The sequence below is a fragment of the Macaca fascicularis genome, chromosome 9 (genome assembly GCF_037993035.2).
Source record: "Macaca fascicularis isolate 582-1 chromosome 9, T2T-MFA8v1.1".
NCBI lineage: Eukaryota > Metazoa > Chordata > Mammalia > Primates > Cercopithecidae > Macaca > Macaca fascicularis.
Genome location: NC_088383.1, coordinates 4,735,812 through 4,749,284, shown reverse-complemented (window position 1 = coordinate 4,749,284; position 13,473 = coordinate 4,735,812). Strand labels below are relative to the sequence as shown.

The 13,473-nt window shown below is 41.8% G+C and overlaps 1 long non-coding RNA gene across 1 annotated transcript; it reads right to left on the bottom strand.

Moving 5' to 3' along the window:
- Positions 1-973: 973 nt before the first annotated feature.
- LOC135964923 (uncharacterized) lies at positions 974-7,751 on the bottom strand. Its single transcript, XR_010577664.1, has 3 exons — positions 6,936-7,751; positions 2,544-2,601; positions 974-1,089 (listed from the first exon to the last, which is right to left on the bottom strand). It is a non-coding gene; the product is annotated as an uncharacterized lncRNA (long non-coding RNA).
- Positions 7,752-13,473: the final 5,722 nt, after the last annotated feature.

Sequence of the window (13,473 nt, the reverse complement as noted above, 5' to 3'; positions counted from 1 at the left end):
ACTGCCGCCTCCACCTCCCTCCACCTCAAATCATTCTCCTTCCTCAGCCTCATGAGTAGCTACAACTATAGGCGTGCACCGCCATGTCCAGCTAATTTTTGTATGTTTAGTAGAGACAGAGTTTCACCATGTTGGACAGGCTGGTCTCGAACTCCTGACCTCAAGTGATCCACCTGCCTCGGCCTCCCACAGTGCTGGGATTACAGGTGTGAGGCACCCCGCCTGACCTAAAACTCCATTTCATTATGCAACTCTGCCATTCCAGAATTTCCATGGGCTTTTATGTTGGTTGCTACACTCAGTTAACTTCTTCATCACTTCCTATTGTAACTTAACTTACAATCTTTTCCATTATTCAGCTGTTGCTCCTAATGAACCTCTTTCATGTTAACTCTTCTTTCTACACATGATTATCACTCCCAGAACCGTATTTTCTCTGCCATGTTCCTCTGGGTGGGCTCCACCCCCACCGTTTTCTTCTCTGCACAGGCATTTCCTGAGCCACGTCTTCCACAACACAACCTCTCCAATGTTGGTGCTTTTAGCATTTGTTTTTCTCAGTCATTTCTCCTCCTGTATTTCCAGTAACACAGTTTCAACTAGGAATGATCTCAATGGAAAGTTACATCTTGCTATCTAGTGAGTATGAAAAGAGTGACTCAGTATCATTTACTCTGCATCATCAAAATTAGTTCTGGCAAATCACCTCCAGCACTTTTCTTCAACAATGCCTTTAACAAGTCCCACATTTAGTTAACAAAATAATAAGTTTTGTGTCTGATTCATCTTGGAGGGCCCTTTGAGGCAAGTATATTGCCAACAATTAAACATTTTCTGAGTGCATGATTCAGGGATCTTGTTCTCATTTTTAGGAAAGCTGGAGCGAATTGGCAATACCTATTTTGAAAAATCTCCATTTGAAGATTATTATAGATATACCTCCTAGCTTGACTGTTGGGGCCATGGCCACCCATTTTTGTTTGCTTGTTTGTTTGCAGTGGTTCTCCACTGGAACATTAAATAGTCTTCCAGTTAGGCAATGTTCTAGTCAGTTTCTTCATCTTCATAGGGAAGCATAAATCTTGCCTTCTGTTTTGATTAACATAAAAGTAAATAGAGTTCTTATTAGCAGAAGAGAATTTGTGCATGCTAATATTGCCAGATAATATAATCACTAGTTCTCTGCTGGTTGTTATGAAAAGGCAGACGCATTGGGAATTCTGGGAAGATATGGGGTAATTCTATCCCTCCAGATATTCTAAGCCATACTCTGAATACAGACGATCAGAAAGCTGTACATTTGAGCCATATTATTTTGCATTTTTTAACTAAATTATGCATGATTTTATTTCCCTGCCTACATTGATGCACAAGAAACAGGCTATTGTTCATTGACAAGAGAATGGAAAATAAAATGTGCTCTATTAAAACACCAAAATACCACACAGCAGTGACAATGAATGAACTACCACAGTCAGCAACATAGGTAAATATGAAAATCTTAATGTTGAAAAAAGAATTAACAAAGGAATACAAATAGACCAATTTCATTTATATGAAGTTCAAAACTTATAAAAGTAGATAATACATTGTTAAAAAATGCCTGTGAAATAGATAAAAAATATTTTATAAGTCAAGCAAATAATAAGCACAAAATTTTAGCAAGTGTAAAGGGGCGTGCTATCAGGGAAGGGAAAACTAAAGACCTCAAAATATTGGCAAAGTTCTAATTTTTATGATGCATAATGATATACTTTATCAGTGTCTTTGTGGCTTTCATATATATGTATATATTTATACCATAACATTTGTATTTGTATATATGTGTGTGTGTGTGTGTAGTATAATGTAATAAACAAGAAGACCGAGGTTTCTCAAGCAATCTGCTTTGACGTCACCCATGGGGGTGTTTGGGGGCGCTGTGCTGTTATCCCACATCCGCTGTCGGAGGCCTGTTGAGATGCTACTCACAGGTCTTAGAGCCAAGAAAAGTTAGTGACTCTACTGAGCAACAGGTTTGTTTTGAACTCTTGAACTCTTACAATGACACTTATTTCTTCTTTGTTCTAGTCAAAAAAGGAAGTTCAGAATCAAATCTATGGTTCCTTATAATTAACAGAACAGGATTGTATTGTGTGCACTTGCCACACCGACCTGAGTCTGGCTGAGTAAACAAGAGCAACCCTTTGCCTTGCCTGTCATGACAAGCCCAGGGCGTTTGGCCCTGTGGAATATTCAGGCTATAGTTTTTTAATGTTAAAACGTTTTGGAGAGACGGGGTCTCCCTAAAGCTGGTCTCAAACTCCTGGCTTCAAGCGATCCTCCCATCTGGGCCTCCCAAAGCCCTGGGATTATGGGTGTGAGCCACTGTGCTGGGCCATTGAACTTAAATGACCTTCGTCCTCTCCTCTTTCCCAGAGAAAGAGCCTCTTCCCACTTTCCTTCCTCTTCTTCCAGAGCAGGTTGTGTTAGGTTCTTTGAAAGCTCTGGGTTTGTCATGAGACACCTGGGGGAAGAGGCTGCAGACAGACTCTGCGACTCACCCTTGCTGTGACCTTGCATGAATCACCCAGCCTTGCTGCTGTGCATCAGTTTCCTCATCTGCAAAACAGGAGGGTTTTAGAGGGTGTAGAGCTCTTCCTCATACACCGATGAATATTTAAGTGAGGTGTGTCAGGCAAAGCACTCAGGACAGCCCCTGACCAGCCTCTCCTGGTCTCCTAATGGTCCCATTGCGTCTTGTGTACATGAAGCAGTCAGTGCCCCAGTTCCTCAACACCCATTAAGTTGCTATTGCTGCAGCATTTCAGTTATTTTAATCTTTGTTGCACTTTTCTAAAACATCAGTCGGGTTACACTGCATCTTTGCATATAATCCTGCAAACGCTGCCCGTCCTCAAGATCGAACCCAGTCCTTCATGGCCCTCAGTCAGCCACATCCCGCCTCTCTAGTCTTGGTGTGGGTTGTCTTCCTTAGGCTGGCCTTGGGTTTGAGCCTATCAATGAAATGCACAGAGCCCTGAGGGTGCCAGGCCTCTTCAGCCACCCTCAGGACAGCTGCGCACTCTGCCTTCAGAAGCCTCGCCCACCCTCACCCAGCCCCCACCCCGGCAAATCCAACCCCAGTAATGTGCTGTCAGCTCCCGCAGCCCACAGCCCCAGGGCAGCGTTTCTGTTCCTGTGCCCCTCGTGTTACGTTGCACCAGCTCTTCGTATTTTCTCTCTCTTGGACTAATCTTGCTTTGTTTGTATGTCAAGTGGCCGGGCCAGGCTCAGCCTGCATATCCATGCTGAATGAAGAAATACACTGAAAGGCACAAGATACTTACACAAAATGTACATATTTGCAGCACTTTAATTATCTCAGTCCATTAGCATAAACGCTGACAAAATTATAATAATGCCATTTAAGCATTTTGAAGACACTAGAAGCACAATGTATTCTTGTTAGACTAATGTCACCATTATACTTCATCTAATGTGCATTATCTGCCCTCTCACTTCTCTGAGTCACTAACATGCAGCTTGGAGGATTTGCGATGCATCGCATTGAGAAGAAATAATGTTTAAAGTGGGGTGAAATGATGCAGAAATGGCTCTGACCCAAGTGGACAAATACATCATTCTAGAAAATCGTGTCATTTCAGAACTGGACCCTGAGTTTCTTTTGCTTAAACCAAGAGAATGAATGGCTTTGAGGGCTCCCAAAATTATCTGTGTGACTCTTCTGTCTGGGAGTTAGAAGCTAGACGAAAATTCCCAGAGAATCACTTAGGTTTGAGAAGTGTCGAGAAATTACTGCAGAGCACTATTAAACTAATAAGAATGATTGACACCATGCACAGATGTCAGAAACACACCGTCGGTCACAAACACATGAAACAAATATGTTACATAAAAATGTTCAAGTGATGTGATTTTAATTTAATTTTTAAACCGTTCTGAATAATTGTGAGATGGTGAGTTTGTTTGTTTTTTTTTAATTGGGGGGGATGAAAAACCAACACAAACACAGCAATTACTATATGCCAGGCATTGTTTAGTTGTTTTGAATACACTAACTGATTCCATCCTTACAAGAAATCTAGGAGGTAGGTGCCATATCTTGTGTAAGTAAACTGAGGCACAGGGAACTGAAGTATGAACAGGTGAAGCAGGGATCTGAACCAAGCCCTTGACTTGAGAGTGTTTCCCTTCTCCGAGGAAGTGTCACCCTCAACAAATACTGGAAACAGTTGAGTTGGCAACTTAGTGCTTCCATTAACTCCCTGTGGCTGAAACAGGGTTGGCAAATCGTCAAAGAAGGTAGAGAAATGGTCAATTACATGTGAGACTTGTGCATATGTGTGTGTCTTGTGAGTGTATTATTTTGTTGGGGGAAGAAAAGAGCACTAAATTACTTAGCTTGACAGTTAAAAAATACAAATAATATTAACAAATAACAAATGAGTGTGTATGTAAGACGGCTCTCAAAGGAAAGATTTATTTCAGTGTGAACATAAGTATTATAGAAATGTTGCATTATGAATGCCTTATTTGGTCAGGGTGAGACTGAGTTCTTTTAGAGTGGGATTTTTCCCTGGGTAATTGCAAACCACTCATCCCAATTGTGAGCACTGAAGGACTTGACAAGTTGTGTGGCTCTGATTTTCAATTTAACACAGTTGGATCAAATCCAGGAAATGCAGAAATGCTATTTTCCATGAAGCTAAGATTGACGACATTCCTACCCATGCAGTTTTAAAACAAAGTGAAAAATATCAGACAGTTTCACATTTACTCTAGCTCTAGATAGAAGCGCTTTACAATATAAGAGAGCTAGAGATACAAATGCATATGAACATAAATACCTTTAAAAATAAGTATGAGTTTTCCAGAAAGTATTTAGGCAGAGCAGGAATACAAGAAAAAGACTGAGGCCACACTGTAATCTGTACAAATTGGGGAGAGAAAAGGCAGCACCATGCTGTTGTTGACATGTATTGATGAGAGAGTAGCTGGCATGGTGGAATTCTGTGGCACGGATTTAAACACCCTTGAGTCCCATAACTTTTAAAGATGTATGGGGTCCGCCATATACACTGAACCAACCAGGATGCTCTGAGAGAGTATCAGTAGCAAGTCCAGCCACTGCTGCGTTGTTGGCAACAGCATCCATGCTTCGAGGGAAATAGTCAGCTGCCAAGCAGGAACTTCCATGGGGAAGTCCTGAGAAGCAAGCAGAGTGGGGCCTCTGTGTTTTCCTGCTTTTAATGGAGTAGCTTATCTCTGCCCCATTGTCCTCAGCCTGTAATTTGTAAACTTGCTTTTGCTGATTGTCATCCTCTGTAGAATAGGCTCCTGCTGGAAGCTTCTGCCTGCCTTTGACAAGCAGCTAACTAATGAAGTGACTAGTTTATTTTTAACTAAAAATCACAATTCAATAACTAAACAATCTCAAAAAAACGACTTGAAAATTCAGAAAGTAGTTTGGTGTTGTAAAAAACCTGTATGTATTTTCTGTACTGGAGGAAGCAGGAGGGAATTGTTTATTTAAATTTTGTTCTTCTGAGAAGGAAGTCCCAGTTAAGTTGGTGTAGTTTTCAAATCCCTCATAGAGGAAACACTTAAACAAATGGTTTAATATTACTCAACAGGTCAGTCTATTTACATAGCTATTAACACTTATCAGCAGACTTAATACATTTTTTAGAGATTTAAAAAACAATTGGAAATTATTAATTTGAACGAGTTTAAAAATCAGTTTTACAGATGTATGACTGATGCTAGAATAACTCACAAAGATTCAATTATATATGTATAGAATACAATTTTCTTAAGTATACAAAACATTTATAAGAGGAATATATGTAAGACATTTTATGTCCATATCATGGGCAATTTTCAGTTCAATATAACAGATATTTAAGACAGATTTAGCTCAAAGTTTTATTAATTAGAATAAAAAAGTTAAAATGTGTTTAATACTAAATGACATCATTAATTCAACCAATTTAGTACCTATTGCTGAAAACTGTTGACTAAATATGCTAATTGTTTTGTGATTCTGTACAGCTTCATTGAGGTCTCTTAAGCTTTTGATCTTCATTTTCTTCAAAGACTATAAATCATGATACTTTTTAGTAATTTTTAAATTTTTACCTAATCTTTTTAATTTTAAATTTAATCCAATAGCAAGAATGTTTCCTGAGGGTGCAAATGAAAAAGAGCTGTGTGATATGCACATTTACTGAAACAAAGATGAATAAACCCGATGGCTTCCCTGCACAAGATTATAATCTAGTCTGCAGAAATTGGCAACCTAATATAAAATAGAGCAGATGATAATTTCACCATAGAGATGTCAATGTTTCGTGAATAGCTATCTATAATTCTAACCATTTTTTTGACCACAGTCAGGGAGACAATAAGACCTAGTTTTAGGAATGGTTCTTACAGATAATGAAAACTTGTTTGACATCTATTAAAGGAGCATTTATTAACCGCCTCTGGGTGAGGTGGAGACTGGCCCTGGGATGAAGATATGATGATGACAAGTGTGGTCCTATCACATGAAGGACAGTTGTACAGAGGAAGGGTGAGAGCCAGTGCCAGCATCTCGACACCATATGTAACACTTCTTCCTCTGCCCCAAACCAAGAAACAACCGCCCGGGTTCCTTCTCAGGAATCTCAGACAGAGGGATCAGGTGTTGCTGGGGAGGAGGGATACACAGAATTCAAACACAGATGCATTTAATCCTTCTCAAAGTCTTTCCTATGAGTTCCTACGGTATGATGGCTGGATGTCCTCAAGAGCTACTCTAGAAACCGTCTTTGGATCTCAGAAACTACCAGGGATCCAGCTGGCCCCATTCTCCCCTGCTACCCTCCTGCAGATGTACATCTGTGGATGACACTTAGTTTTCCCTGGACTGAGGGTGATGTAATACTTACCTCGTTGCATTAAACTGATGACTTACTGATACAGCATCAAAAACAGAAGCCACTACAGTGAACCCTTCTTAGTCCTGGGTGGAGAGTCGTGCATTGTACGCGGGTTGGCTCCTTTTGTCCTCAGAATAATCCATGAAGTAGATAGTTGCATCATCCTCCCTGCAGGTTGGCAGCTGGAGTTCACATGGCTTTAAAGAAATAATGTGTCCCAGACTATACCACGTGTGGTGACCAAGTGGAACCCCACCGGGGCGGCCTCTCTTCAGGTCTTGGGGTGTCACTATTACTCCCATTCAGAGGCTACAGGACAGCCCTGGCAGCATCCTTGGGGCGTAACAGCTGCTCAGAAGAATCCTTGTAATCCCCAGCTCTGAATGAAGGATTACTGGAGCAGTTCAGGACAAGCTGGAGGCCTTCCGAACTGGTGTTGGTCTGAGTCAGGGAGCCTTGGGAGCACTTTAGGTAAACTCTGGAATATCGTTGTTTGGTTGGTTTTTTTTTTTTTTTCTTTTTCTTTCTCTTTTCTTTTCTTTTTTTTTTCTGAGACATGGTCTTGCTGTGTTGCCATGGCTGGAGTTCGGTGGTGCAATTGCAGCTCACTGCAACCTCAACCTCCAGGGCTCAAGCAATCCTCCAGCCTCAGCCTCCCAAGTGGCTGGGACTATGGGTGGATGCCACCGTGCCTGGCTAGCTTTTAAATTGTTTTGTAGAGACAAGGTCACACTATGTTGCCCAGGCTGGTCTCAAACTCCTAGGCTCAAGCAATCCTTCCACCTCAGCCTCCCAAAGTGCTGGGATTACAGGTGTGAGCCACCACACCCGGCTACTTCAAAATATTTGATAGCACCTGTGCCCACGACATCTCAGGGCACCACCCTCCCTGACAGACTCTCTGGTACAGGCACGAGATGCCTAAGGGTTTATTTTCCACCTGCCAGCTGTTTGATAGTCTAGCTTTCCAGGAACGCGGCCTCCCGTCTGGACGCTGCGTGTCTTTTCTAAACTGTTCCATTCATGTCAGCTCTGGTTGTCTACAGACCTTTATTTTTCTGCCTCTATAAAGATTCTGTCTTTCCCAGTGGGATTCTCAGAAAATGTCTTGTCTCTTTTTCAAGACTAGCCAGACACTGTCTTCAGAAAAAAAAAATCTCCTTTCAATTGATTTCAAATAATGCTTTATACTTTGATAAGCATCTTTAAAAGAAAGACATAAACTTGCCTCCAGGCTCTGCAATATTAGCCAGTGTTTAGAGAATAAAGATACTGACAGAAAGAGTTTTGTATTTCAGTGATGGTCTATTACATTTCCTTAAACATCATCCTCATCCACTTGATGAGTGGTAAGATATTTTCATCTCTTTCCTTTCATAAACTATGACCATTGAATAAAGTGAAAGCATTGAACAAAAAGATAGGATATTTGGCTGTGGTCTTCATCCTGAAGAAAGTGATTAACCATAGGACACTTTTAAGTTTAATTCAATGTCTCTTCTTCCGTAAAATGGGAGTTATAGTACATGAACTTCTTCACAGAGTAATTGTATGGAAAATGATTAATTCACACAAAAGTTATGAAAATGGAGACACTAACACCAAACTGTTATATATGAAACTCCTTTCTTTCTCTTTTCTGTTTCTGTTTTATTTTTGTTGTTTTTGAGATAGGGTCTTACTCTGTTGCCCAGGCTGGAGTGCAGTGGTGAGATCTCAGCTCACTGCAAACTGTCTCCTGGGCTCAAGCGCTCCTGCCTCAGTCTCCTGAGTAGCTGAGACTGCAGGTATGCACCATCATTCCTGCTAATTTTTTGTAGAGACAGGGTTTCACATATTGCTTAGGCTGGTCTTGAACTCCTGGATTCAAGCGACCTGTCTGCCTCAGCCTCTTAGAGTGTTAGGATTAGAGGCATGAGCCACCACCCCCGGCCGTTCCTTAATTTTTGAGGAAATTGGCTGTCTGGTCACTTTACTGTAATTACAAATTGATTCTCATACTTCCATTGCCTTATACCTTTGCTGAGCAGACATTTAGTAAGCGCTTACTAAACAAAACGAAGCTGTTTTATTTCTATGGTATGTCGTGACTTTTCAAATGCAGCCAGGCAACCTAAAACTGCTCCGACTACAATTTCTCCCAAAGCATACATTTAATTCAGGTTCAATTGGATATGAGAACAAATATGAGACTTAATTTTTAACATCCAGAATTCTTCATGCTGTTACCTAAGTTCGTGGCAGGATCATTAGGCCACCAACAAGCGGGGTGCAAATAACAGATTCTAAAAGTCATCACAATGATATGATTGCCTGTGTCCCTATTATGTCATTCATCCGGAGAAGGGGCTCTTTTGTACCCTGTGTAATTTCTCCACGTAGAAACAATATGTACAAGACATCGTGTTAATGTAATGCTCAGTGCTGTTTAGAAAATGTTGATGTAGATGTTCTTTCAATAGAAAACGGGAAATTCTCTCTCTTCTGTCCAAGCCTGATGCCAAATGAAGGCATGTTCCCCGCCTTCATTTTCTGTGTTTCCAGGTTCCAGCTAAATCATGGCAGCGGAATACAACAGAAGTAAAATTGGTTTATCTTCTGAAAGAAAGCTAATCTCAAACAAAATAACCGCTTTTGCAATATACAGCTGATCTTTCCAAATATTAAACAAATAGGAAAAAATAAAGCTGTACATTTCAGAATGTTGTTTTTTCCCCTTTCATCGCCTGTTACAAAAGCCCGGGAGTGGTATTAAAATCAGTTGGCATTCTGTGTATGGAATGCTATAAATAGCTAATCTGCAAATCCCTATTTAGGATGCAGATAAAATCTCTTTACAGATACTATTTGAAATAGGAATTGCTTATAATTTTTGGTGGCATTTTGCAGAAAAACATCTCCTTTTCTGGGGAAGGGGTTACTTCTGTAGAAGTAACTTCTGTGTAGAAGTTCAAACATTTCTCCATCATTTTGAAAACAGATTCAAATCGAATCTCCCTAATGGAAAAAAATTGATGTCCTGATTTGCATGCCCCGCCCTGTGTGTGTTTGGCTCACACACTGTTATCAGACTCTAAAATTTCACTGCAGGACTCTTCTGAGCTCAGTGCAAAGGACGGCATTTCAGATGAATGTGTTGTTTACTTTTTGAGTGTGCTGGGGCCTGTTGTCTGGAACTCTTTGCTAATTGGCTCTGATGCTTGAGTCAATAATAGAAAAGCAAACAAAGGGCATATTAATATTTTTAAATAGATGATATTAGATTCCTCATCTAGATGACAGGTGTTTAGAGGTGCAGACAGCCAGTCTGAATGCCTTCATACAACTGGTTAAAAAAAAAAAAAAAAAAGCCTCTTTTATCAAATCCATTTTAGCATTCTCTGCAGCTCTGTTCCCTGCCGGTATGTAGTATACGACATGATTACTGTGTTCTAGGCATTGTGCTGGAATTCCCACGTGTTGTTTCTACCTGCTAATCTTATCCACATGTTGCTGAGAAGGTACAATACATGCCAAGGGTCAGGAGGTGTGGGGAGCCTCAGAGGCGGGACGCAAACCAGGTCCAAATTCAACATCCTCTTAGGTGAGATCATGACGTCACTTCCTCCTCTTCCACGGGAGCTGCTTCCGGGGGATAAGAGGTGTTTTATTTTTATTTTTATTTTTTCGGAGACAGAGTCTTGCTCTGTCGCCCAGGCACGATCTCGGCTCACTGCAACCTCCGCCTCCCAGGTTCAAGCAATTCTCCTGCCTCAGCCTCCCGAGTAGCTGGGACTACAGGTGTGTCCCACCATGCCTGGCTAATTTTTGTGTTTTTAGTAGAGATGGGGTCTTGCCACGTTGGCCAGGCTGGTCAGGAACTCCTGACCTCAGGTGAGCTGCCAGCCTTGGCCTCCCAAAGTGCTGGGAGCCACCAGGTGTGAGTCACTGTGCCCAGCCAAGAGGTATTATTTTTTTTAAACAGTTCTGCATGGTCAATGAATATGGGAAACACTAACTAAAACAATGTTTAGCAGGCTTTTGTGAAATCTTAGAGCCCCAAAATATGCCAGGGGCATTTTGAGTTTCTAAGAGAGGGATGAGCTAGGGAGTAGTCCCCGGTTCATTTTCTCCACCCCTGCCTCCCCCACCTCACCCCCTGCAGAGGGCACTCACTTTGAGAATGGCCTCAGAAGGATATTCTCCCCAGAAGCACAAGGCTTTGATCCTCAGCCCCCGAGACGTAGGAAACCACGGCCCAGGGGGCCACGTAACTCCAGCACCAAACCCCTGGGCCTGGTTCATAGGACAAGCATGGATTCACTGGCTCTTTCATATCACCTTAAAACACCAACCAGCCCCTTTTGTGTCTGGTCCTGCTTTAGGCACTGGGAACCAAAGAAAAATCATAAGGCCCTCAGCCTGGGGCGGCTCATTCCCCTGCTGGGCAGTTTTCAAGTCCAAATTAGGGATGAACGTGGAGTTCTGTGGTGGCACAAAGGAAGGCCAGGCATCTGCCTGGGAGGATGGAGGCAAAGTCGGTCCCCCTATCTTCAAGTGCCACGCAGCAAGAGAATCTTTGAGCTACAAGCTCAGGGAGAGCCTCTCCTTGGAGACTGAGGCATCCTAAGCATTGTCAGGAAACAGCCTCCTCAGCCCAGCTCTCAGTCCACAGGGACACAGAGACCCCAGACAGTGCTGAGGAAGTGAAGAGGGAGTGAGTGCAACAGGACAGGCCCTCCAGAAGCTTCCACGTGTGCCTGGTCCTATCAAACACCAAGCTCAGGCACTGAAAGACACCCTCATGGGAAGCTCTTGTACTTTCTTGTTTTGTTTTTTGAGAAGAGAATACGGTTTTGTTTGTATGAGTCTTTTCTATTGAAGTTCCCAGCCAAACGCAGTAGAATATAACTACTTTCTAAATATGGTGCTTAGCGGCTAGGAATATACAGAGGTGGGTGTCTGCTTCATATCTAAGTCATTTTGACATTCTTTCAAAATACATTCATGTTCCTTAGGCCTACGGTGTGAATATGAAAATGCTAACCCCCCTTTAAAAATCTCTATACATTTATTTTTTGTATTTCATATCAATATAAACTAAACTAAGATTTGATGTCAGGTTTTGCATATATAATATTTTCTTCATCGTAACACTATTGTGTTTTTTGACAACAGTCTTCAGAGTTTTTTTTTTTTTTAACGGCTTAAAAGACAAATACTGACATCCTTGAGTTTTTCTTCATTTCAGTTTCAATTCTGATTGTAGTTTAAAGGGAAACAAAGAACTGCCCATAAAAACTTCATGTGACTAAATGAAAGGTCAGAAGACTCACTAGTCATTTTTTTAAAAAGACGGGGTGGGTGCTGAGAAGTTTCCTTCCATACCAAGTTTCTTAAGGGATGTCTGTTATTTTAACATCGAGTTCCAGCAGGAACAGCATTCTACAGATCTTTGCCTAGTCATTGTTTTATAGGTTGCTTTAAAACAGGTTTTTGTTAATGTTTATGAATTCATTCATTACATTATACACAAAGTGGTGTAGCTTTATGTCAAAGCAATCCTGTGTTTCCGGTTGAGGACAGCTTCACTTATCTACTACAATGGACGTCAGAATCATTCCAAGAACTCAGAGAACTCGTGCCCTGCGGTGAGATGTTTGCATGTTTCCAGAGAAAATGCCGCCTTCTTCTACCTCCTCCCTCACCCCATGCACACACGTAGTGACCCACACGATCACACACACACACACACACACACACACACAGGTACACACACAGAGTCTCACACAGACACACACCTACATATACAGGCACAAATATACACAGATATACATATGGCCAAACACATGTATACACACACACATTCACACAGACACGTGCACATGCAGATACACAGTCACATAGATACACATATGCACACCCTTATACATACCCATGGACATACATCTATACACCTACATACTCACAAAGACACACACACATACACACATGCACAGCCATACACACACAGACACATGCACACATATATACATGAACATACATACAGAGACATACAGCAGTACATATATACACATACACACCAAGTACACACAAACACACATGTACTGTACACACATACATACATACCCACATGCACATGATCACATACATACCCCCAGAAACATGTGTGAACACAGGCACATGTACATGTACACACGGACACACACAGGGTCACGCACACCTAAACACATACGTAGAGACAGAGAACCACACAGACACACATGCACACGACATACAGGAACACACACACAGAGGTTTCCTTTGGGGGTTGGAGGTGGGGTGTTGAGCTCCCCCTACTCAGCTCTCCAACCAGTGCTTCTCCCGATGCCTCTGGCAGGATGGCCACCAGATGTTACAGTCCAGTTGCTCTGAAACAAGGACCCTGTTGCTGGAATTTCCCAACAGAAGATAAGTCTAGTCGGGAATGAAGAGCAAGGAATTCAGGAATCAGATAAAGAGGGTTTGTTGAGCCAGCGTAACGCCAGAGTCTCCCCTCTCTCAGACTCACCTTTCCTAAGGCAGGGAA